General features: G+C 37.6%; 1 long non-coding RNA gene across 1 annotated transcript in view; it reads right to left on the bottom strand.

Annotated features, from left to right (window-relative positions):
• Positions 1-6446: 6446 nt before the first annotated feature.
• The window catches only part of LOC131170435 (uncharacterized), a 54087-nt gene continuing 32670 nt past the window's right edge, over positions 6447-27863 (bottom strand). The window contains exons 2-3 of the long non-coding RNA XR_009141184.1: positions 13860-13923; positions 6447-6635 (exon numbers count right to left, since the gene is read on the bottom strand). This is a non-coding gene — a long non-coding RNA (uncharacterized LOC131170435). The remainder of the gene's footprint in view (positions 6636-13859; positions 13924-27863) is intronic.

Raw genomic sequence — 27863 nt, 5'->3', positions numbered from 1 at the left:
ATGGGTAACCCAGTGAGAAGTTGCGGTTCTCGCAACTAGGAGCCCTAGACCTGGGGGAAAAATTATAAAATAATTATTGGGACTCCAGAGAATGGTTATTGAGGTTCTTATGGCATTAGAATGCCAAGGAAATGCTTAGAAAAAATTTTCAATCGGTACAAACAATTTTGGCTCGTTAAGCCAAACGGAGGGCATTTTGGTCATTTCGTCTTCAGAGATGATTTTTGGCAAACTTGTCCAGTTAAATAAATAATTTATATAACATAAAATATGACTAAATGTTGCTAAAAAATTAATTAAAATTAATTAGACAAGAAATGGAGAAGAAATGAAAGAAAATAGCATTATGACATCATTGACACATGGCATCAACTTATTTTAAAGAGACAAAATGGGCTAAAAATGAAATAAAAAATCAGATTTCTCTTCCTCATCTCTTCCTTGCCGTGAACCTCCACCATAGTTACCCATTTCCAAGTTTTTCAAAGCTTGATTTTCCCTAGCTTCCACACCACAAAACCCTAACCTAGCAACACAAAAAGGTGTTCTTATACCTTGGAGATTCTTTTGGGAGCAAAAAGAAAAGGAAAGAAAGAAATCTAGTAAGTGGAGAAACTTCACTCCCTAAAGGTTAGTGACCTAACCTTAATTTTTACTTTGAATAAATGTTTAAGGACTTGAATGAGTGTAAATTACAAAGGAAATTTGTTAAATACCACTTGTATGCCATCCCTTATTTTCGGTAGCCATGGTTAGGGTTTGATTGTGATGAGTTTAATGAAGTTAAAAGGTTATTATGGCTACCCTTAATGTGCATCTCATAAGTGAATTGATAAATGCAATGATAATGCATGATTTTGTAATGTCGAGTTAGGGTTTGGGGTGGAAAAATGAGACTTTGACCATGTGATGATGGAAGTAGGTTTTAATGGTCAATTAATGACCATTTGGTATTATTTGAATAAAAAATGAAGTGCATTATGTAGTGGGATTGGAGCTTGGTGTGGCTGCCCTTGGTGACCTGCAGAATTGGACATGAGTCTAGCAGGTTTGGGCAGCAATAACTGGAATTGTAGAGGTTCAATTGGTACAAGGCCAATTGGACATGAAACTAGACACATAATGGCACAACTTTGGTGAAGAAACTATGCCCAAAAAACCAAACTAAGTTGACCAAAAGTTTTCTCTAATCCGGGTGACCTGCAGTCTGCTTGGGCAAAATGACCAAATGAATAGTATTTGGTTATTTGGCCATAACTCAGTGTAGAATGGTCCAATTGACCTGAAATTTTACCATCAATAAGGTGAGATATAGACCAACAATTGTCATGAAGAAACCTAACCCATATTATGACTAGAACATATTCAAAGAGTGAGTTTCAATCACTGTTTCTAACACTGTAGATTTGGTCAGTCTGGAAATTCTGGACAAATTTTTAATCCGGCCAATTGTGGTTTTTGGGCCATAACTTGAGCTACAAAACTCCAAATGGAGTGATTCAAAAAAGGAAATGCAACTAGACAAATTAAGGAACAACTTTCATGTTGATCAGTTTACAAAATTCTAGCTTCAAAAATGACTAATGGAACAGTAAAATACAAAGCATGAAAACTGAAAATTTTGTCTAATTAACATTAAGTTTAGAAATGGTATTGGCAACCAATACCAACAAGTTTAAAATGCAAAATGTGGTATGTTGAGAGTATTAGAACCAATGTACGTATTGCCTATGCAAAAGTTAATATTTTTGTTGACTAATGAATGAAATAGCAACACTACAACTTGAATTTCAAAAATTGTGAAACTTAAAAGTGTAATATGTCCTAGTATACCTAACAAGATTGGTTTGGATAGCTTGGCATGCCAATAGGGTTATGTTAGCAGTACTGCATATGGCTTCATGCCATTCTGTGTTTTATGGCTTCCCATGTCATTCTGTGAAATAATATCCTTTGGCTATGTTATTTGAGTTGTTATACTCGGGTTGTAACCCTGGTGATTATTACAGCTTATTAGCTATTCTGTTGCACACCGGGAGACACAATGTGACCGATGGTGTGATGGTTCGTGATACTTAGTACCTAGTGCTAGTTTACCCGTTTATCCAGTCCAGTCGACTAGTATGGGTTATTCGAGCAATAATAATAAACCTTACCAAATTTTAATCTAATAATACTGCTATAAATATCAGAAATCAAGTCTACCCGAAAATATAAACATACATTCTACATACTTATTTTTAATTAATATATTTTATTTTATATTGTCACCACTATGCAGAATTGCTTAGCGCGTCGCTTTTGCCAGGTACTGGTACTGGAGACCTAGCTGGGGAGCCCTGCAGACATCAGACAGGGTGAGCCTTCAGAGCTGCATCTGGGGTCCAGAGTCACCTCACATCTGCAGTGCACATGGTAGGACATTAGGACTGTGGGGTAGCATTTTGTATTTAGTATTTTGTATTAGTTGGATTGTCACTATAAACTCTTGAAATTATGTAATAATGTAAATATATGAAATTTCATGTTATTGAAATTTTCTGTATAATGTATGTTGATAAATAAAATGTTGAGAAATATTTCTGAATATGCTTTAAGTGGTGATATGAACAGAAATATTTTGAGAATAGTATTGAGATTTTGAGATTAATTTGAAATGTGTGTAATGGAGTTTCGATTTGGGAAATTACATTGGAAGTGTTTTTAAATAGGTTCAGAAGAACTGTTTTTCCAATTTACAGCCGGCACTCTGTCGAATTTTCTATAAAATTTGCTGAAGAAAAATTCAGATTTATCAAAAATTAAAAATAAATGAATAAAAAGGGATAAATTGTGATTGAAACATGAATTGGTGCTCCGGCACACTGAGTGGCATATCTTGCTCGGCTACACTATAGACGGGTAAGGGGTGTCACATTTAGTGGTATTAGAGCATCAGTTTAGGCGTTTCTGGGCCTAGATAGAGTGCATACCATTGCATTGCATTTGTAAGTGTTGAGGTGACACTGATGCAGATCTGCTTGTTTTCTTATTTTGAATAGGTTATGGATCTTGCTTCGCAAAGAGCAGTTGATGAAGAGGTGGAGAGTCGTGCTCCACCAAGAGCTAAATCTGAGGGTAGGGGAGAATCTGCTCCACCAGCAGCTGAGGCACCTGCCCAAGCTCAGTTTGCTCTATTCCAGCAAATGATTGAATTCTACCGGCAAATGATGGGGGCAATTCCACCACCACAACCACAGCCACAACCTCCACCAGCACCACAGAAGTCCCATCTAGAGAAATTGAGGAAGCATGGGGCTGTAGACTTCTTTGGGAAGTGGGAGGATGATCCCATGACTGTAGAAAACTGGTTGGATAGAACCATCAGAGTGCTGAAACAGCTAAACTGCACCCCCGAGCAGAACCTAGTGGGTGCTGTGTCCCTACTTCAGGATGATGCATATCAGTGGTGGGACACAGTAACCAGTGAGGTGCAACCTGAACGGATCACTTGGGAATTCTTCCTCACAGAGTTTAGGAATAAATATGTGAGCAAAGTGTATTTAGAAGAGCGAAGAAGAGAATTTATCAGTCTGAGACAGAGGCAATTGTCAGTGGTGGAATATGAGCGTGAGTTTATCAGACTGAGTCGATATGGGAGGGAGATAGTCCCTATAGAGGCAGATAGGTGCAAAAGGTTTGAAGAAGGGCTTAATGACAACATCAAAGTCATTATCACAGCGTTGGAGATCACGAATTTTGCTAAACTAGTAGATGCTGCATCAAAAGTGGAAAGAGTCCGAATAAATGAACAAAATAGAAGGGAAAGACAACAGAAGAGGGGTCTGGGTCAGTCCTGTACATTTTTTGCTCCCAGTAAGAAGAGTAAGGGTCCTCCTACTCAGAGTTCAGGACCACCACAGGGTCAGGGTCAGTCTCAGGGGCCCAGACCACAGTTCACACCTAGGAGAGGCCAGTCCACACCATCAGTGGGCAGCTCTCCAGGGACAGTGTTTAGGGGACCAGCCCCAGCATCTTCTGCCTGTCAGTACTGCCAGAAGTGGCATAAGGGGGAATGTTGGCGAATCACCGATGCATGCTTATGGTGTGGATCTACAGAACACCATATCAAGAATTGTCCAAAGAGGACTACTACAGTTGCTCCAACACAAATTGACAGACCTGCTCCAGCACAATAAAGGGGTAGGAAGCTCGATAAACCTGAGGCAGCTGGTCCATCACTGAGGCCTGCATCTGAGTCAGCTGAGAGGCCAGACACTAGAATACCAGCTAGGGCCTATGCCATCAGAGCTCAGGAGGAGCAAGATGCTCTGGATGTTATCAAGGGTACGTTTTCCCTCTACAACACTTCTGTGCATGCATTGGTGGATCTAGGATCCACTCATTCTTACATTTGCATCAAACTACCCATTGAGAGGGGAGTTCCAATAGAGAAGAGTGATCAAGACATTCTGGTTACAAATCCACTGGGCTACAGTGTGGTAGTGAATAAAGTATATAAAGGTTGCCCATTGAGGATTCAGGGATAAGAATTCTCGGCAGACCTAATTGAGTTGCCCTTCCATGAGTTTGATGTGATTTTGGGAATGGATTGGTTGTCACGTCATCAGGCAATAGTTGATTACAAATTGAAGAGGATTTCTCTATTAACTTCTGAGGGTAATGAGATCACTGTTGTGGGTGAAAGGACAGATTTCCTGTCCAATGTTATCTCAGCCACAGTTGTAAGAAGATTGATGAGAAAAGGCTGTGAAGCTTACCTAGCACACGTGGTTGATACTAGGCAAGCTAAGCCAAACCTGTGTGATAAACCCACAGTAAGAGACTTCCCAAATCTATTTCCTAAAGAATTGCCTAGTTTATCACCAGAAAGGGAAGTCGAGTTTGCTATTGAGGTAATGTCGGGTACAGCACCCATTTCTATTGCTCCTTATAGGATGGCACCCATTGAACTGAGGGAGTTGAAAATTCAATTGCAAGAGTTGCTTGATAAGGGGTTCATACGCCCTAGTGTGTCATCATGGGGAGCTTCAGTGCTGTTTGTTAAGAAGAAGGATGGAACCTTGAGATTGTGTATTGATTACCAGCAGTTGAACAAGGTAACTGTGAAGAATAAATATCCGTTGCCTAGAATTGATGATCTGTTTGATCAGTTGAAGGGAGCCAGTGTATTTTCAAAAATTGATCTCAGATCAGGGTATCATCAGTTGAGGGTAAAGGATGCAGATGTGTCAAAAACTATATTCAGAACCCGGTATGGGCACTATGAATTTTTAGTGATGCCGTTTGGGTTAACAAATGCACCAGCAGCATTTATGGACCTTATGAACCGTATCTTCCATCCATATCTAGATCGGTTTATAGTGGTCTTTATTGATGATATTCTGGTGTATTCCAAGACCAGAGAAGAACATGATGAACATTTGAGGATTGTTCTGCAAACCCTGAGAGAAAAGAAGCTGTATGCTAAACTGTTCAAGTGTGACTTCTGGATGAGTGAAATCTCTTTCCTTGGACACATAGTATCAGCAGAGGGGATTAGAGTGGATCCCAAAAAGATAGAAGTAGTGATGGAATGGAATCCTCCTAGAAATACAACTGAGGTCAGAAGTTTCTAAGGGCTAGCTGGGTATTATAGAAAATTTGTGAAGGGGTTTTCTCTTATAGCTGCTCTATTGACCAAGTTGTTACACAAGAATGTGAAATTTGGCTGGAATGACAAGTGCCAAGCCAGTTTTGAGAGGCTAAAGGCTATGTTGATAGAAGCACCAGTGTTAACATAGCAAGTGTCGGGAAATGACTTTGTGGTCTACAGTGATGCCTCGCATAATGGGCTAGGGTGTGTATTGATGCAAGAGGGGAAAGTGGTCGCTTATGCTTCCAGGCAGTTAAGGCCACATGAACAGAACTACCCTACTCATGACTTGGAGTTAGCAACAATTATCTTCGCATTGAAGATATGGAGGCATTATTTATATGGTGAAAAATACTATATCTATACAAACCATAAGAGTTTAAAATATTTGCCAAGCCAGAAGGTGTCACACCCTACCCCTCTGTAAGGCATAACATGATCCCGTAGTATACCTAATGAATTACCAACTCCGTCTACTGATAATCCATTAAATACACTACAAGGGATTTTAAAAACTTTTCTTACTTCTTTTACAGTGGTGAGCACTATTTACAGGTGTGAAAGACTTTGGTGAACTGAAGTGAAACAACTAACTCATTTGATTTATTTGGAATATCTGCAAAAATTTTGGCAAGGTGCCATTTGTATTTTGGACAAAACAGTTCTTCAGAAAACCTGTAAAAAGCACTTCAATATATTTTCAAATCTCAACTCCAACATTTTTATCAACACAACACATTTCTCAAGTCAAATCTACAGTGATTTTCAAAGACTAAGATACAAAGATATAACACAATTTTTACAAGCCAAATAACTCATAATTATTTTACAACTTTACTGTACAACTTAAATTTACAACTGCTCAAAACCAAGAACAAAATATACATACAGTGAATATACATTACAGTACAAAATGCCACATGTGGTATACTCACTATACCCAAAAATCTCTCGCTGGCGATACTAGCAGCCTAGCCTGCTGCCCTGTCTGTCTCTCTACCTGCGACAGCAATAAAAAGCTATCGCTGAGACAATGTCTCAGTGGTGCACAACATTTACCAAATACAAATTTTAAATCACAATTCATAAATCATATCAATAGTGGATACTTAAAACCATAGTTAAATTCAAGACAATAAATGTCAACAAGAATTTAAACTCCATTTGTTAATATCACAATAATTTTCAATAAGTCAGATCATGGTTGAATTCAATAGATAGTATATGTCAATAAGAGTTTAAATCAATTTCACAATCTCACAATACATAATAACACAATTCGATCAAATAACTGAAGAATACAGTGTTGCCAATCTATAACACAATTTAGGCCATGACACAAATTTTCCATATATGCCGTGTTGTACACCACGACAAGACATGCTCACCCCAATAATCGAAATCAATGAGGGAGGAAGCTAGCTATATAATGAGAACTCATCCATACTCACCTCAGACTGGGAAGTCAAAGAGGGAGGAACATAATCATACTCACCCCAGACTAATAAGTCAAAGAGGGAGGAATAATCACACTCACCCCATTAATGGAGGAGGAACATATTATCAGTGTCATGCCAATTGTGAGTCAAAACAATTCCAAACATTTTATTCAAATGATCCGTAATAATCCAATAAATTTCCAAAGTTATAATTTCATTCACAAAATGGCAACACAATTCGTAATTCACTTCAATTTCCACAAAAACCATTTCTGATGCTTTTCAATCAATAAGTATCCATCAAATACCATTCAAACAATTTTTCACAGTTTCAAACCATTCATAATGTTTTTCAATCAATAAGTGTCCACCAAACACATTTTCACAATTTAAAACAATGATATGCAAATAGTCAATATTTATTTCCATTGAAAATAATTCAAAAGAAACAGTTGTTGTGCACAAACCTCTGATTACTGTACACATGATATGGAATCAGTGTTTCCTTCCCTTTTCCTGAGTCTTTGGTGGCGAAACACAATTTGAAGTGTTTGATTACTAATTTAAACTGTCTCTATCGATGGTGTTTGGTAAATAATGCACTGAACTCAATTATTCACTTAATCACCTAATATACCGACCCTCATTGCGTTTTAGGTAAATTAGGTTTTAGTGTCGTTAATATGTCACATTTGATAGGGTTTTAGGTTTGGTATGTTTTACCAAAGTCATTTCCTTGCTTAGTGCATTTTAATGCAAATTCTTTGGATCGGAACCTGGTTTGACCTAACCGGACGATCTAGTTCCCTCGGTTTTCGGGTCTCGGTCGAAACTACAAACTTGTAGATCTAGGTCTTATTGCACGCGGTGCAAAATTTCAGGTCAATCCGAGTTAAGTAGACCAAGTTATGGTCATTACACTATTGCTGGTCAAGTGGTACCATTTTAGGTCATTTTTTTGGTCAATTTGGTCAACTTTGGTTCGGCCAGTTTTTGGACCCGAACTTGTGCAAGCTTTTTGACTTGCTTCTGGTCATTTCTGGGTTTTGGTGTCTTCATAAGACTTGTAGGTATGGGTCTTAACTATTCATGGTTAAAATTTCAGGTCAATTGGACCTGTTTTGAGTGAGTTATGGCCTAAATACTCACTGCTGCCCAAATGGTCAGTTTTTTGGTCTCAATTGTACCTAATCCGAATTGGTCATTTTTCACATCAACTTGCAAGCAGAATTTTGGTATGGTTTCTCAATGAAAGTTGGCACATTTTGTGCCTAGTTTCACCTCAAATTGGTCTCATACCAATTGAGGTTACACATTTCAGGTTATGGGCTAAAATGTACACTGCCCTCAATATGCATTTCACACCCCACTTCAAACACACATATACCTTGCAATTTGGTTCACTTCCCTACCAATCTGTTTTGGTACATTAACCACAGTATAATCTACTTTACATTAACATTATTTTGGGCAGATTACCATTACCCTCAACACACCAAATATAATTCACATTTACAATATCTCAATACCATTACATACACACCTAAACACCACTAAATCTCACATACACTTTACACAATAATTTCATACACATATCCTTCATTCCTTAATGCCACAATTCTGCCAACACTCCCATGAATATACACATTTATTCAAGTGTCCCCAAGGCTGCCCAAATTTGTCCTTCAACATCAAAGTGCTGTCCAAGTTACCAATTCCCATCCAAGTGCATAAATCACCATATAAACATGAAATAATTCACTAGGTTATTAATTTACCATGATCAACATTATTTCTCATCAATTATATGCATAATAAATCATCAAATGTGTGACCCCATGGCTGTCCAAAAATGGCTATCTCAATAACTATTTAAACTTCAAAATTTCCTTCACAAAACCAACACCCATAACATGCACACAAAACTTAACAAAGCTATCTTCAAAATTATGAACTTACCTTATGCTTGGAGTTTGTTAAACCTTGCTTAAACTTCTCAAATTTAGTATCAAACTCTTCCTTGTGATGAGTAGAAAAAGTTTCATGAAGTAACTTAAGAGATTGGAGTTGAAAATGGAGAGTTAAGAGAGCTTGCATGAGAAATGGCCATGGTTTTTCCTCTCACCTTCATTCACGGCAATGTTGAGATCACTTTGAGGAAGATGAAGTTCAGCTGATTTAGTGGAGTTACAGCTGCCCTATTATATGTTTATCTTATGCATTAGTGGTCCACTCACAATTTTAATCATATTTTAAGCTAAACTTTCATTTAATCCCACATTAAACCCTTGATTTTAGCTATTTACTTTAGGTACCACCAAATTAATTTTTTATTTTATTTTCTAAGTGTAATATTATTTATTTTTAATGGACATTTAGGTCAAAAGACACTTCGGGATGTCAAATGACTATAATGCCCCTGTTAGATTCACGTTCGATTTTTAGTATTCTGGGTTTTATGCATTTTCGATTTCTAACTTTTCTTTGTACTAATTATTTAATTTTTCTTTGATCTTTCTAATGATATTTATTCTTCAACAAGGGTCTATTTAAGTCCTAAAAATGTTTTCCGGGGTTCCCATGATCCGAGGCTAGTCAACGGTCCACGCCGTGACTTCCGGTCTGATCACCATCGCTAGGTTTCGGCTCGCTTAACTTGATCACATTTCTTTGCTATTATTTTTCCTTTGTTTTTCTTGTATTTTCTTTTCTTGTATTTCATTATTTTATGTCTCCTCCCTCATGTCAAAGTGTAGTTCTAGGCATCCTAGCTGTCCGGACAACACAGGTCACCGAGCGATGAGAACGCACTACCGAACTTAGGGTGTTACAATTCTCCCCCCCTTAAATAAATTTCGTCCACGAAATTTTACCCAGTAGTCATCTTACAATAGTCATACGTTTATTTTCTCCTTTCTATATGATCGTAAGACTTTTAACAATCTAATGCAATGTTTACTTTGTTTGGATAACACCAATCTCCTCTTACTATTATGTTGTCTAATATTTCAGCTCACGTTCCTTCTTGAATGACCCTTGAGGTCATATTAGAATCATTCATCAGGCATTGGTCCTCTGACCATTCTAGTCCATAGTCTTCCTCACATTCGAATATTTCTTTGTTACATATGAATCAACTGCTCAAGTCTCTACTTCCATAACTCTTTTTATCTCAATGTTCTATAACTTACTTCCTTTTATCTGAACTATAACCTTCGATATTTTAACTTTTGAGTTTTAGATCCTAAGTAGGATTTTCAAACTTATTTCTAACAATTAAATTACGTCACGGCATAACTATGCCAAAGCAGATCGTTGGCAACTATTCTCATCTAGGTGTACTATCGGTTAGTACGTAGCTCTACACAATAATCTCAAGTTAGTCTTGTGTCTGCGACTTACGATATAAACATCAAGAACATTGCATAGTTACTACGATACATCCCAATAGATCAAACTTTGTTATCTTTTATTCTTTTTGAATTCACTGATATTCGAATCTTATTCTGATTACAATATCCATTAGCAATTTCTAACAGTAACCTCCTTACCCTCATCTAGAGCAATTCCATTACTGCATCTTACTTTTACGTCCTCTTGCCTTACATTAAGTAGGCTCGCCAATTGGCTTTATAATTTATGGTGTGTTAGAAAATACTTTTCGCCGATAAACTCTTTCAAAACTAATTTCACTTATTATCACAATCCTTATCTTAAGGGCTAATCACTAATGCGTCAAAATTTATTCCTCTGTAAACGAATAACAACAGAACATATAGTTCTAACACTAATGTAAAAATATGAAAATTCAAGGTCAAACAATACATATATATATCTCAGTTGCTAATTGAGAAAGTACCAGCAATGATGTCAAAAGTCTCAGTCTCTTTTCTGTCGTATAGCGTATACTCTCGTTGAAGCATCACCCTGTTTTTGATGATTCACGATGAGTCGACTTCTAGGTGTACTACCCTACCTCTAACTTTGCCTCTACTAACTGATGGTGAACTCTTTGGGGTAGAAACTTGGGTTGATCCCTTTGGTGTAGTAAATGATCCAGAACGACCTGGATTTACACAATCCTTAGCAAAATGACCAGTCTCTCCACAATTAAAGCATGCTCCTACGGCTCTATAACATACCCCACTATGTGGTTTACCACAAGTTTCACAAAGTCGATCTGACAGCGCATTTCTGGGTTTCTGTTGAGTTGGCTGATCGGATCGAGGTGGTTTCTGTCCAAAAGATCTATCTCTCTGGGACTTCTTACTATCTCTGTCATATCCCCAAAGTTTTCCTCTTTCCGGTGGGACCACTAGAACTCTATTCTGCTGACTTTCCCTCTTTTTCTGCCTTCTCTGATTTCTTTTTCTCAAGAGCCGCTTCAGATTCAATTCTTTCTAATTCTAGTGCTTGAGAAATAAGTTCAGAGAAGTTGTTATGTTTGAATCCGACCACTTGTAATTTGATACTAGGCTTCAAGCCGGTTTCAAACCTCTTACATCTCTCCCTGCTGGTAGAAAGTAGACTTACTGCATAATGGCTTAGGCGGGAGAATTCCCTTTCATACTCGACCGATGCCCCCTTTGTTTGGACTTAGGAATTCTTGCGACACGGTCTACATAAGCATCAGGGACATATTTTTGCCTGAATTCCCTAAGGAAGTCATTCCATGTTAGCACTGTAGGTTCTACCAGACTGTGGGGAATGGTTTTCCACCAATCATAAGCATCCCCCTGTAGCAAAGATACTGAGTACTCAAATCTAAGCTCCTCTGTGCAATGCAGTTTCTTGAATACCCTATCCATCCTCTCTAACCATTGTTCTGCCTCTAGAGGATCTACTGTCCCCTTGAACTCTGTAGCCCCATACTTCATCAATTTGTCATATTGTCTAGCAGAAGACTGTGGTTGTACCACCGGTGTGCATTGGGACTTGAGTAGGCACATTACCATCCATTTGTTGGAACATTGCAGCCGTCTCTTGGCGAGCGAAGCTGCGATGCTGCGGTGGTGCTCTTGAACCACCGACATTATGTAGGCATGGGGCATCTCCTTGCACCTCGGCCTCAATAGATTGATCGTGAGCGATCACCCTCTTCCATAGTCAATGAGAGGATTTTAGATCTCTAAACCAATAACACAAGGAGATTTCCTCCCGTTAGTGCATATTTATAATGTAATGTCTTGTATGTATCAAACAATGATATTGGCGGTTATGCTTGTGAAGAAAGAATATTCAAATGACAGGTGAAAACAGAATTTAAAAACTTTGCTCTGATACCACTAAAACATGTCACACCCTACCCCTCTGTAAGGCATAACATGATCCCGTAGTATACCTAATGAATTACCAACTCCGTCTCGATAATCCATTAAATACACTACAAGGGATTTTAAAAACTTTTCTTACTTCTTTTACGATGGTGAGCACTATTTACAGTGTGAAAGACTTTGGTGGTCAAGTGAAACAACTAACTCATTTGATTTATTTGGAATATCTGCAAAAATTTTGGCAAGGTGCCATTTGTATTTTGGACAAAGCAGTTCTTGAGAAAACTGTAAAAAGCACTTCAATATATTTTCAAATCTCAACTCCAACATTTTTATCAACACAACACATTTCTCAAGTCAAATCTCTGATGATTTTCAAAGACTAAGATACAAAGATATAACACAATTTTACAAGCCAAATAACTCATAATTATTTTACAACTTTCTTGTACAACTTAAATTTACAACTGCTCAAAACCAAGAACAAAATATACATACAGTGAATATACATTCTGATTACAAAATGCCACATGTGGTATACTCACTATACCCAAAATCTCTCATTGGCGATACTAGCGACCTAACTGCTTGCCTGCATCTGTCTCTACTGCGGCGACAATAAAAGCTATCATTTGAGACAATGTCTCGATGGTGCACAACATTTACCAAATACAAATTTTAAATCACAATTCATAAATCATATCAATAGTGGATACTTAAAACCATAGTTAAATTCAAGACAATAAATGTCAACAAGAATTTAAACTCCATTTGTTAATATCACAATAATTTTCAATAAGTCAGATCATGGTTGAATTCAATAGATAGTATATGTCAATAAGAGTTTAAATCAATTTCACAATCTCACAATACATAATAACACAATTCGATCAAATAATCAAGAATACGATGTTGCCAATCTATAACACAATTTAGGCCATGACACAAATTTTCCATATATGCCGTGTTGTACACCACGACAAGACATGCTCACCCCAATAATCGAAATCAATGAGGGAGGAAGCTAGCTATATAATGAGAACTCATCCATACTCACCTCAGACTGGGAAGTCAAAGAGGGAGGAACATAATCATACTCACCCCAGACTAATAAGTCAAAGAGGGAGGAATAATCACACTCACCCCATTAATGGAGGAGGAACATATTATCAGTGTCATGCCAATTGTGAGTCAAAACAATTCCAAACATTTTATTCAAATGATCCGTAATAATCCAATAAATTTCCAAAGTTATAATTTCATTCACAAAATGGCAACACAATTCGTAATTCACTTCAATTTCCACAAAAACCATTTACAGTGCTTTTCAATCAATAAGTATCCATCAAATACCATTCAAACAATTTTTCACAGTTTCAAACCATTCATAATGTTTTTCAATCAATAAGTGTCCACCAAACACATTTCCACAATTTAAAACAATGATATGCAAATAGTCAATATTTATTTCCATTGAAAATAATTCAAAAGAAACAGTTGTTGTGCACAAACCTCTGATGACTGTCCCCCTGATCTGGACTCAGTGTTTCCTTCCCTTTTCCTGAGTCTTTGGTAACTGAGAAACACAATTTGAAGTGTTTCAGTACTAATTTAAACTGTCTCTATCGATGGTGTTTGGTAAATAATGCACTGAACTCAATTATTCACTTAATCACCTAATATATCGACCCTCGTTGCGTTTTAGGTAAATTAGGTTTTAGTGTCGTTAATATGTCACATTTGATAGGGTTTTAGGTTTGGTATGTTTTACCAAAGTCATTTCCTTGCTTAGTGCATTTTAATGCAAATTGCTGGATTCCGGAACACTGGTTTGACCTGACCGGACGATCTAGTTCCCTCGGTTTTCGGGTCTCGGTCGAAACTACAAACTTGTAGATCTAGGTCTTATTGCACGCGGTGCAAAATTTCAGGTCAATCCGAGTTAAGTAGACCAAGTTATGGTCATTACACTATTGCTGGTCAAGTGGTACCATTTTAGGTCATTTTTTTGGTCAATTTGGTCAACTTTGGTTCGGCCAGTTTTTGGACCCGAACTTGTGCAAGCTTTTTGACTTGCTTCTGGTCATTTCTGGGTTTTGGTGTCTTCATAAGACTTGTAGGTATGGGTCTTAACTATTCATGGTTAAAATTGCAGGTCAATTGGACCTGTTTTGAGTGAGTTATGGCCTAAATACTCACTGCTGCCCAAATGGTCAGTTTTTAGGTCTCAAGTGTACCTAATCCGAATTGGTCATTTTTCACATCAACTTGCAAGCAGAATTTTGGTATGGTTTCTCAATGAAAGTTGGCACATTTTGTGCCTAGTTTCACCTCAAATTGGTCTCATACCAATTGAGGTTACACATTTCAGGTTATGGGCTAAAATGTACACTGCCCTCAATATGCATTTCACACCCCACTTCAAACACACATATACCTTGCAATTTGGTTCACTTCCCTACCAATCTGTTTTGGTACATTAACCACAGTATAATCTACTTTACATTAACATTATTTTGGGCAGATTACCATTACCCTCAACACACCAAATATAATTCACATTTACAATATCTCAATACCATTACATACACACCTAAACACCACTAAATCTCACATACACTTTACACAATAATTTCATACACATATCCTTCATTCCTTAATGCCACAATTCTGCCAACACTCCCATGAATATACACATTTATTCAAGTGTCCCCAAGGCTGCCCAAATTTGTCCTTCAACATCAAAGTGCTGTCCAAGTTACCAATTCCCATCCAAGTGCATAAATCACCATATAAACATGAAATAATTCACTAGGTTATTAATTTACCATGATCAACATTATTTCTCATCAATTATATGCATAATAAATCATCAAATGTGTGACCCCATGGCTGTCCAAAAATGGCTATCTCAATAACTATTTAAACTTCAAAATTTCCTTCACAAAACCAACACCCATAACATGCACACAAAACTTAACAAAGCTATCTTCAAAATTATGAACTTACCTTATGCTTGGAGTTTGTTAAACCTTGCTTAAACTTCTCAAATTTAGTATCAAACTCTTCCTTGTGATGAGTAGAAAAAGTTTCATGAAGTAACTTAAGAGATTGGAGTTGAAAATGGAGAGTTAAGAGAGCTTGCATGAGAAATGGCCATGGTTTTTCCTCTCACCTTCATTCACGGCAATGTTGAGATCACTTTGAGGAAGATGAAGTTCAGCTGATTTAGTGGAGTTACAGCTGCCCTATTATATGTTTATCTTATGCATTAGTGGTCCACTCACAATTTTAATCATATTTTAAGCTAAACTTTCATTTAATCCCACATTAAACCCTTGATTTTAGCTATTTACTTTAGGTACCACCAAATTAATTTTTTATTTTATTTTCTAAGTGTAATATTATTTATTTTTAATGGACATTTAGGTCAAAAGACAGTTCGACGTCAAATGACCATAATGCCCCTGTTCGGATTCGTTCGATTTTTAGGTATTCTGGGTTTTATGCATTTTTCGATTTCTAACTTTTCTTTGTACTAATTATTTAATTTTTCTTTGATCTTTCTAATGATATTTATTCTTCAACAAGGGTCTATTTAAGACCTAAAAATGTTTTCCAGGGTTCCCATGATCCAGGAGCTAGTCAACGGTCCACGCCGTGACTTCAGTCTGATCACCATCGCTAGGTTTCCCGGCTCGCTTAACTTGATCACATTTCTTTGCTATTATTTTTCCTTTGTTTTTCTTGTATTTTCTTTTCTTGTATTTCATTATTTTATGTCTCCTCCCTCATGTCAAAGTGTAGTTCTAGGCATCCTAGCTGTCCGGACAACACTGGTCACCGGAGCAGTAGAACGCACTACCGAACTTAGGGGTGTTACAGAAGGAGCTCAATCTTAGACAGAAACGATGGATTGAGTTCCTCAAGGACTATGATTGTGTGATAGATTATCATCCTAGGAAGGCAAATGTAGTTGCTGATGCTTTGAGTAGAAAGTCCATCACTGCTTTAAGATCACTAAATGCCTGTCTGTCCTTGGCTCAAGATGGAGCTATTTTGGCTGAGTTGCAAGTGAGGCCAACCCTGCTGCAGTAGATACAAGATGGGCAGAAGGCAGATGAAAAATTAATAGCCATTGTGGGTAAAATTCCAGAGGGAAAGGAAACTAATTATGAGGTGAAAGCAGATGGGTGTCTGTACTACAGAGGAAGAGTGTGTGTACCAGATGATGGGGAATTGAAGACTAGTATTCTGAAAGAAGCACACACTAGTGTTTATACTATGCATCCGGGATGCACAAAAATTTATAATGATTTGAAGCCTCATTATTGGTGGCCTGGTAGGAAGAGGGATATAGCTAACTATGTGACTAAGCGTTTGACATGTCAGCAAGTTAAAGCAGAACATCAAGTTCCATCAGGATTGCTACAACCTATAAGCATACCTGAATGGAAATGGGACCAGGTCACTATGGATTTTGTTAGTGGTCTACCTCTCACCCAGAAGGAACATGATGCAGTATGGGTGATAATGGATAGATTGACAAAGTCAGTACATTTTCTGCCAGTTAGGACTGACTATTCACTGGAGAAGCTAGCTGAATTGTATATCAATGATATAGTTAGACTGCATGGAATCCCACTTTCCATCATATCTGACCGAGACGCAAGGTTTACCTCGAGATTTTGGAAAAAGTTACAAGAAGCTGTGGGCACACAACTCCGTTTTAGCACGACTTTTCATCCTCAGATGGATGGACAGTCAGAACGAGTAATCAAGGTAAACTTAAGAACTAATTGAATTTTCAAAATTAATAAATTGAAATGATAGTAACAATGTGAATTATGTGATAGATCTTGGAGGATATGCTAAGGAGTTGTGTCATTGAGTTTGAGGGAAGTTGGGAAAGATACCTCCCACTGGCAAAATTCGCATATAACAATAGCTACCAAGCTAGCATTCAAATGGGTCCGTATGAAGCACTATATGGGAGGAAATGTAGAACCCCAGTGTGTTGGACTGAATTGGGTGAAGATAAGCTGGTACGACCAGACCTGGTAAAACGGACTGAGGAAAAAGTGAAGATAATCAAAGCTAACTTGAAGGTTGCCTCTGATAGACAGAAATCATATGCCGACTTGAAGAGAAAAGAGATAGAATATGCAGTTAGCGATAAAGTGTTTCTTAAAGTCTCACCGTGGAAGAAAGTACTGAGGTTTGGGAGGAAGGGTAAGTTAAGCCCTAGGTTCATTGGCCCATATGAAGTCATTGAACGTGTGGGACCAATGGCCTATCGGCTAGCTTTACCATCAGAACTAGATAAAATACACAATGTATTCCATGTTTCTATGCTGAGGAGATATCGCTCAAACCCTTCACATGTCATTTCCATGGAAGAGATGGAAATCCAACCGGACTTGACATATACAGAAGAACCTATACAGATCCTAGCTCGGGAAGTGAAGGAACCGAGAACAAATTCCACTGGTGAAAGTGCCTTAGAGGCACCACAACACTGAAGACGCGACTTGGGAAAGTGAAGAGATGATGAGGCAACAGTTTCCTCAACTATTTGCATTAGGTAAATTTCGAGGACGAAATTTTTATTAGAGGGGAAGAGTTGTAACACCCTCCTTGTAGCAACCCCGTACATTCTACTGTTCCGGTGACCAGTGTTGGTCTGGACAGCTAGAACGTTTGAAAAAATATTTAAACTAAAGTAAGGAACCATAATTTACTCAAATATTAATAAGAAAAATTTAGAAAAAATTTTTGAAATAAAATACAACCAAGTTAAATGAGCCGGTGCCCTAGCGATGGGTAGCCTAATGAGAAGTTGCGGTTCTCGCAACTAGGAGCCCTAGACCCGAGGGAAAAATTATAAAATAATTATTGGGACTCCAGAGAAAGGTTATTGAGGTTCTTATGGCATTAGAATGCCAAGGAAATGCTTAGAAAAATTTTTCAATTGGTATAGACAATTTTGGCTTGTTAAGCTAAACGGAGGACATTTTGGCCATTTCATCTTTAGAGATGATTTTTGGCCAACTTGTATAGTTAAATAAATTATTTATATAACATAAAACATGACTAAATGTTGTTTAAAATTTAATTGAAATTAATTAGACAAGAAATGGAGAAGAAATGAAAGAAAATAGCATTATGACATCATAGTGATGTCATTAAAGTTTTCCCAACCTATCCAATATGGACACATGGCATCAACTTATTTTAAAGAGACAAAATGGGTTGAAAATGAAACAAAAAATCAGATTTCTCTTCCTCATCTCTTCCTTGCCGTGAACCTCCACCATAGTTACCCATTTGCAAGCTTTTCAAAGCTTGATTTTCCCTAGCTTCCACACCACAAAACCCTAACCTAGCAACACAAAAAGTTGTTCTTATACCTTGAAGATTCTTTTGGGAGCAAAAAAAAAAAGGAAAGAAAGAAATCTAGCAAGTGGAGAAACTTCACTCCCTAAAGGTTAGTGACCTAACCTTAATTTTTACTTTGAATAGACGTTTAAGGACTTGAATGAGTGTAAATTACAAAGGAAATTTGTTAAATACCACTTGTACGCCATCCCTTAATTTTAACAGCCATGGTTAGGGTTTGATTGTGATGATTTTAATGAAGTTAAAAAGGTTATTATGGCTGCCCTTAATGTGTATCTCATAAGTGAATTGATAAATGTAATGATAATGCATGGTTTTGTAATGTTGAGTTAGGGTTTGGGGGTGGAAAAATGAGACTTTGACCATGTGATGATGGAAGTAGGTTTTAATGGTCAATTAGTGACCATTTGGTATTGTTTGAATCAAAAATGAAGTGCATTGTGTAGTGGGATTGGAGCTTGGTGTGGCTGCCCTTGGTGACCTGCAGAATTGGACATGAGTCTAGCAAGTTTGGGCAGCAATAACTTGAATTGTAGAGGTTCAATTGGTGCAAGGCCAATTGGACATGAAACTAGATGCATAATGGCACAACTTTGGTGAAGAAACCATGCCTAGAAAACCAAACTAAGTTTACCAAAAGTTTTCCCTAATCTGGGTGACCTACAGTCTGCCTGGGCAAAATGACCAAATAAACAGTGTTTGGTCATTTGGCCATAACTCAGTGTAGAAAGGTCCAATTAACCTGAAAGTTTACCAGCAACAAGCTGAGATATAGACCAACAACTTTCATGAAGAAACCTAACCCAAATTATGACCAGAACATATTCAAAGAGTGAGTTGCAGTCACTGTTCCTAACACTGTAGATTTGGTCAGTCCAGGAATTCTGGACAAATTTTCAATCCAGCCAGTTGTGGTTTTTGGGCCATAACTTGAGCTACAAAACTCTAAATGGAGTGATTAAAAAAAAAAAGAAATGCAACTAGACAAATTAAAGAACAACTTTCATGTTGATCAGTTTGCCAAATTCCTACTGCAAAAATGACTAATGAAACAGTAAAGACAAAGCATGAAAACTGAAAATTCTATCCAATTAACATTAAGTTTCGAAATGGTATTGGCAACCAATACCAACAAGTTTAAAATGCAAAATGTAGTATGTTGGGAGTATTAGAACCAATGTACCTATTGCCTATGCAAAAGTGAACATTTTTGTTGACTGATGAATGAAATAGTAACACTATAACTTGAATTTCAAAAATTGTGAAACTTAAAAGTGTAATATGCCCTAGTATACCTAACAAGATTGGTTTGAATAGCTTCGCATGCCAATAGGGTTCTGTTAGCAGTACTGCATATGGCTTCATGCCATTCGATGTTTCATGGCTTCCCATGCCATTCTGTGACATAATAGCCTTTGCCTATGTTATTTGAGTTGTTATACTCGGGTTGTAACCCTGATGATTATTACAGCTTATTAGCTGTTCTGTTGCACACCGGGAGACACAATGTGACCGATGGTGTGATGGTCCGAGGTACTTAGTACCCAGTGTCAGTTTACCCATTTATCCAGTCCAGTCGACTAGTATGGGTTACTCGGGCAATGATAATAAACCTTACCAAATTTTAATTGAATAATACTGCTATAAATATCAGAAATTAAGTCTACCAAAAAATGTAAACATACATTCTACATACTTATTTTTAATTTATGTATTTTATTTTATATTGTCACCACTAAGCAGAATTGCTTAGCGTGTCACTTTTGCCACGCGCAGGTACTGGAGACCTAGCTGGGAAGCCCAGCAGATATCAGACAGGGTGAGCCTTCAGAGCTGCATTCGGGGTCCAGAGTCACCTCACATCTGCAGTGCACATGGTAGGACATTAGGACTGTGGGGTAGCATTTTGTATTTTGTATTAGTTGGATTGTAACTATAAACTCTTGAAATTATGTAATAATGTAAATATATGAAATTTCATATTATTGAAATTTTCTATATAATGTATGTTGATAAATGAAATGTTGAGAAATATTTCTGAATATGCTTTAAGTGGTGATATGAACAGAAATATTTTGAGAATAGTATTGAGATTTTGAGATTGATTTGAAATGTGTATAATGGAGTTTGGATTTGGGAAATTATATTGGAAGTATTTTTAAACAGGTTTAGAAGAACTGTTTTTCCAATTTACAGCCGGCACTCTGCCGGATTTTCTATAAAATTTATGAAAAAAAATTTAGATTTATCAAAAATTGAAAATAAATGAATAAAAAGGGATAAATTGTGATTGAAACATGAATTGGTGCTCCGGCACACTGAATGGCATATCTTGCTCGGCTACACTGTAGACGGGTAAGGGGTGTCACAAAAGCATTTCGGCTGGTTTTGGGAGGTTGAAGAAGATAGATTATTTCTTTCCAAAATATGTTTAGTGTTCCACTTAAGTGGAGTGAGTGGAGCACTAAGTGAAGACTTAATGTTTATTTATTCTTAGGTTTCCAAATTCCCACATTTAACTTCTAACTTTTGTTATTTGAATTAGGTACCACCAATTTAATTTTTCATGAAATTTTCCAAGTGTAACATCATTTATTTTTAATGGACATTTAGGTCAAAAGACAACTTGGGGTGTCAAATGACCACAATGCTCTTATTCGGGTTGCATTCCCGATTTTTCGGTAACACCGAGTTTTGTTATTTTCTCGATTTCTCATTTTTCTTTGTACTAATAATTTAATTTTTTTTTTATATTTCTAATGATATTTATACTTCAATAGATGTCTATTTAAGTCTTAAAAATATTTTCTAGGGTTTCCCATGGTCCAGGGCTAGTCAACGGTCAACGCCGCAACTTCCTAGTGTGGTCACCCATCGCTAGGGTTCTCGGGTCGTTTAACTTGGTTACATTTTATTGCTATTATTTTTCCTTTATTTTTCTTGTATTTTCTTTTCTTGTATTTCATTATTTTATGTCACCTCACTCATATCCAAGTGTGGTTATAGGCATCCTAGCTGTCCGGACAACACTGGTCACCGGAACAGTAGAACGCACTACCGAACATAGGGGTGTTACAATTCTCTCCCCCTTAAAATAAATTTCGTTTTGAAATTTTACCTGGCATTAGTCTCTGAACAGCTGTGGGTGCTGTCTCCTCATATCCTCTTCACGTTCCCAAGTAGCTTCCTGGCCTGAATGATGGTTCCACAACACTTTAACCAAGTGTATCTATTTATTCCTCAGCTGCTTCACCTCATAAGCCAGAATTTCTATGGGTTTTTCCTTATATGAGAGGTCTAGATTTACCTCAATCTATTCAACTTATAGTACATGAGATGGGTCAGATTTGTACCTCCTTAACATGGACACATGAAAGACACTGTGTATCCTTTCTAGCTCTGGAGGTAATGCTAGCCGATATGCCAAAGAACCTACTCTTTCCAAAACCTCATATGGTCCGATGAAATGAGGACTCAGTTTCCCCTTTCTGCCAAATCTCATAATCCTCTTCCAAGGAGAAACTTTGAGGAATACCTTATCACGCACGACATATTCAATGTCTCTTCTCTTCTGATCAACATAAGACTTCCGACGGTCTGATGCAGCCTTGAGTCTATCTTTGATCAATCTGATCTCTTCCTCTGTCTGCTGAACAATTTCTAGCCCAATCATCTTTCTTTCACCTACTTCATCCCAACATAGGGGAGTTCTACAATTCCTGCTATACAAAGCTTCATATGGAGGCATCGCAATGCTTGATTGGTAGCTGTTGTTAAAAGCAAACTCAATCAAAGGCAAGTGTATGTTCCAACTACCTTCAAACTCAATCACACAAGCCCGTAGCATATCCTCCAATATCTGAATTACCCTTTTAAACTGGCCATCCATGCATGGGTGGAATCTTGTCTTTGAAGTTCAATCTAGTTCCTAGGGCTCTCTGAAGACTACCCCAGAATCTAGAAGTGAACCTAGGATCTCTGTCAGATACAATCGATACTGGCACTCCATGCAGTCTTATAATCTCGTTTATGTATAATCTGGCCAATCTCTCCAGGCTATAATCCATTCGGATTGGCAAAAAGTGAGCAGACTTAGTTAGTTTATCAACTATAACCCATATTGTATCATGACTATTCTGTCTCATCGGAAGTCCCATCCCAAAAACCATGGTTATCGGTTCCCATTTCCACTCTAGTACTGGCAATGGATGTAACAAACCAGCTGAAACTTGATATTCTGCCCTTACTTGCTAACAAGTTAGGCATTTGGAAACAAATTCAGCTATATCCCTCTTCATACCCATCCACCAATAATGCTTTTTCAGCCCTCTGTACATTTTAGTTCCACCAACGTGCATAGCGAAAGGAGACTCATGTGCTTCCTTCATAATGATCTGTCTCAATTCCACATCATTAGAAACGCACATTCTGCCTTGATATAGTAGTAAACCATCATCTCTCACAGAGAATTCAGGTTTCTTGCCCTGTTGGACTTCTTTCAGTAGCTTTCGATATTTATCATCACTCTGAACAGCCATTCTAATATGATCAATCAACACTGGCTGCACATGCCATGCAACTACTATCTGTCCCTCATCATCAATCTCTAAACTAGCATGCTGTGCTTTCAACTCATGTACCATGGATAAAGGAGAAACTCTGAGACTTGCCATAGTCTTGTGACTTAAGGCGTCAACCACCACATTTGCTTTCCCTGGCTGATAGTTTATTAAGCAATCATAGTCTTTAATCAGTTCTAACCATCTCCACTGCCTCAAATTCAATTTCTTTTGGGTGCCCAAAAACTTCAAGCTCTTGTGATCTATGTAAATGTGGCATTTCTCCCCATACAAATAGTATCTCCAGATCTTCAGAGCAAAAACAATAGCTGCTAGCTCTAAATCATGTGTTAGGTAGTTCCTCTCATGCGGTTTCAGCTAGCGTGATGCATAAGCAATGATATTTTGATCTTGCATCAGTACACAGCCTAACCCATTGTGAGAAGCATCACTATAAACTGTATATTCTTTACTCGGAGTAGGTAAAGTAAGGATTGGAGCTTCAGTCAAACACCTCTTTAATTCATCAAAACTCTACTAGCATTTATCTCTCCACTGAAATTTTACATCTTTCCGAAGTAGCTTGGTTAGTGGAGAAGCTAACATAGAAAACCTTTTCACAAATCGACGGTAATATCTAGCTAAACCCAGAAAACTGTAAATTTCTGTGATATTCCTGGGCGGCTTCCAATTAAGGATAGCTTTTACCTTGCTAGAATCTACCTTGATCCCTTCAGTTGACACATGTCCCAAGAAGGAGATTTCTTTCAGCCAAAATTCACATTTTGACAATTTGGCGTATAGTTGTTTCTCCCTTAAAGTCTGCAACACAATCCGCAAATGTCTGTCATGCTCCTCTGCATTCCTCGAATATATCAAAATATCATCAATAAACACCACAACAAATTGGTCAAGATATGATCTGAAGATAGTGTTCATCAGATCCATAAAAGCAACTGGAGCATTAGTTAACCCGAATGGCATTACCAGAAACTCATAGTGGCCATATCGAGTTCTGAAAGCAGTTTTTGGAATACTTTGCTCTTACACTTTCAACTGATAATAACCCGATTGCAAATCAATTTTGGAGAATACAGCTGCACCCTTCAACTGATTAAATAGATCATCAATGTAAGGCAATGGATATCTGTTCTTTATTGTCACCTTATTCAATTGCCGGTAGTCAATACATAAGTAGAGAGTACCATCTTTCTTCTTAACAAACAACATTGGTGCTCCCCAATGTAACACACTAGGGCAGATGAAGCCCTTTTCAAGTAGTTCTTGCAATTGTACCTTCAACTCCTTCAACTCTGCTGGTGCCATTCTGTATGGTGTTATGGAGATTGGATCCATACCAGGCAGAACATTAATTTCAAGCTGCACTTCTATTTCTGGTGGTAATCCTGGCAATTCATCAGGAAACACATCTGGACAGTCATATACAGTAGGGATGTCCCTCAATGCTGGACTCCCCACTTGGGTGTCTACCACATGTGCCAAGTATGCTTCACACCCCTTTCTGATCATTTTTCTGGCTAGTACAGCCAAAATGATGTTTGATGGCAATAGTTGCCTCTCACCATGTATTACCACATCACTGTACTGAGGGAGACCAAAAGTGACTGTCTTCAATCTACAATCAATCATGGTGTGATGTCTGGCTAACCAAGCCATGCCCAAGATGATATCATAATCTCTAAAGGGCATTTCAATGAGATCAGATAGAAAAGTGTGTCCTTGGATCACAAAAGGACAATCCTTATACATTCTATTAACCCTAACCTCTTGTCCTAGCGGACTTATTACTAGCACCTCACAGTCTATTTTTGTACATGGAATAGCAATGCAATCAATGAAGCTAGCACTCACATAAGAATGGGTAGAACCCGGATCAAATAACACAAACACATCTTGATTAAAAGTTGAGAAGGTACCAGCCACAACATCAGATGTCTCGGCCTCTTCTCTCTGTCTCATTGCATAGACTCTGACTGGAGCACTGCCTTGCTCTGATTGATTCACTGTGCCTTAGCTGCTGGCTGGGTTACCTCTACCCCTGCCTCTACCTCTACTAGGTGGTTGTGAACCTCTGGTGACAGGGCTCTGAACTGACCCTTCAGCAGTAGTAGGAGGTGGTCCAACTCTGTGAGTATTGGTGCAGCTTTGGCAAAGTGTCCTATGCCTCCACAGTTATAACAGGCTCCAATAGCCTTGTAGCATACCCCACCATGATTTCTTCCACAAGTTTCACATTGGCGGGGAGGGTAGGAACTTCTGGTACTCTGCTGACCAGATAGAGGAGGTTTTTATCCTAAATATCTTTCCCTACCAGACTTCTTACCACCTCTGCTGTGTCCCCCATGGTTCTTCCTCTTTCCAGTAGGACCACTAGAACTCTGTTCTATTGACTTTCCCTCTTTTTCTGTCTTCTCTAATTTCTTTTTCTCTTGAGCCGCTTCAGATTCAATTCTTTCTAACTCTAGTGCTTGAGAAATAAGTTCAGAGAAGTTAGTATGTTTGAATCCAACCACTTGTAATCTAATACTGAGCTTCAAGCCGGTTTCAAACCTTTTACATCTCTCCCTGCAGGTAGCAAGTAGACTTACTGCATAATGGCTTAGGCGGAAAAATTCCCTTTCATATTTAGCCACTAATCTACTCCCCTGTTTCAGACTTAGGAACTCTTGCAGCTTCTAGTCCACATAAGCATTAGGGACATATTTTTGTCTGAACTCCCGTAGAAAATCATTCCATGTTAGCACTGAAGGTTCTACCAGACTATGGAGAATGGTTTTCCACTAGTCATATGCATCCCCCTGTAGCAGAGACACTGAATATTCAAACTTGAGCTCCTCTGTACAATGTAGCTTCTTGAACACCCTATCCATTCACTATAACCACTGTTCTGCTTCTAGAGGATCTACTATCCCCTTGAACTCAGTAGCTCCATATTTCATTAGTTTATCATACTGCCTAGCAGAAGACTGTGGTTGTACCACTGGTGTCTGTAGTGGGACTTGAGTAGGCACATTACCAGCCATCTGTTGGAACATTGCAACCATCTGCTGAGCGAACTGAGCAGGAAACTATGCTACTAAGGGGGTTGGTGCAGTTGATCCACTGACATTGTGTAGGGCTGGGGCATCCCCTTGTACCTCAGCCTCTATAGATTGATCGACTGAACGATCACCCTCTTCCATAGTCAATTCGAGGATCTTAGACCTCCTGAACAATAACACAAGGAGATTTCCTCCCGTTAGTGCATATTTATAATGTAATGTACTATATGTATCAAACAATGATATTGAGCAGTTGTATTATGAAGAAAGAATATTCAAATTACAGGTGAAAATAAAATTTAAAAACTTGCTCTGATACGACTTAAACATGTCACACCCTACCCCTCTGTAAGGCATAACATGATCCCGTTGTATACCTAATGAATTACCAACTTCGTCTACTGATAACCCATTAAATACACTACAAGGGATTTTAAAACTTTTCTCACTTCTTTTTACAGTGGTGAGCACTATTTATAGGTGTTAAAAACTTTTTTTGAATTAAAGTGAAACAGCTAACACATTTTAATTATTAGTAATTTCTATAAAAATTTTGGCAGAATGCCATCTGTATTTTGAATAAAACAGTTCTTCAAAAACCTGTAAAAAGCACTTCAAATATATTTCTCAATCTCAAACTCCAACATTCAATTAACACAATATGTTTCTCAACTCAAATCCACAACAATTTTTCAGTATTTTCAAATGCTGAGATAAAAGAAATATAGTACAAATTTTACAAGCCAAAATGATTCACAATTTATTTTACAACTTCAATGTACAATTTTAATTTGCAACTGCTCAAAACCAAGAACACTATATACATACAGTGAACATACATTACAATACAAAATGCAAAATACGGTATACTCAATATACTCGATGATCTCTCAGTGTAGTACTAGCAGCCTAGTCTGCTGCCCTGTCAGTCTATCTACCTGCGAAAGCAATGAAAAGCTATCGCTGAGCCATTGTCTCAGTGGTGCACAACATTAACCAAATACAACTTTAAATCACAAATCATAAGTCATATACATAGTGGATACATAGTGGATACTTAAAACCATAGTTAAATCCAAAGACAATGAATGTCAACAAGAATTTAAACTCTATTTCACAATATCACAATGAATATCAATAAATCACACACACAGCTTAATCATGTTCCAAAGTTCAATTCGTCTCAAAAGCCGATGGCTAGTGAGAAATTCAATTCATCCCAAAAGCCGATGGCTAGTGAGGAATAACATAGCTAGCTAGCAATAATATGAGTACTCATTCTATTCGTCCTCAGTAGGCACACACCTCAACACTTCAGCCAGAGAGGGAATTCAATTCATCTCACTAGATAAGCTATCGAGGAATTCAATCAATATACATGATAGCTATGGTTTCAAACAATTTACAATGCTTTTCAATCAATAAGTATCTATCAAATATCATTCAAACAAATTTTCACAATTTAAAATAATGGTATACAAATAGTCATAATTTAT

Source organism: Hevea brasiliensis, chromosome 11 (assembly GCF_030052815.1).
Source record: "Hevea brasiliensis isolate MT/VB/25A 57/8 chromosome 11, ASM3005281v1, whole genome shotgun sequence".
In the NCBI taxonomy this organism is placed as follows: Eukaryota; Viridiplantae; Streptophyta; class Magnoliopsida; order Malpighiales; family Euphorbiaceae; genus Hevea; species Hevea brasiliensis.
The sequence above is the reverse complement of the archived record's forward strand: the minus strand, read 5'-3'. Positions and strand labels throughout refer to the sequence as shown.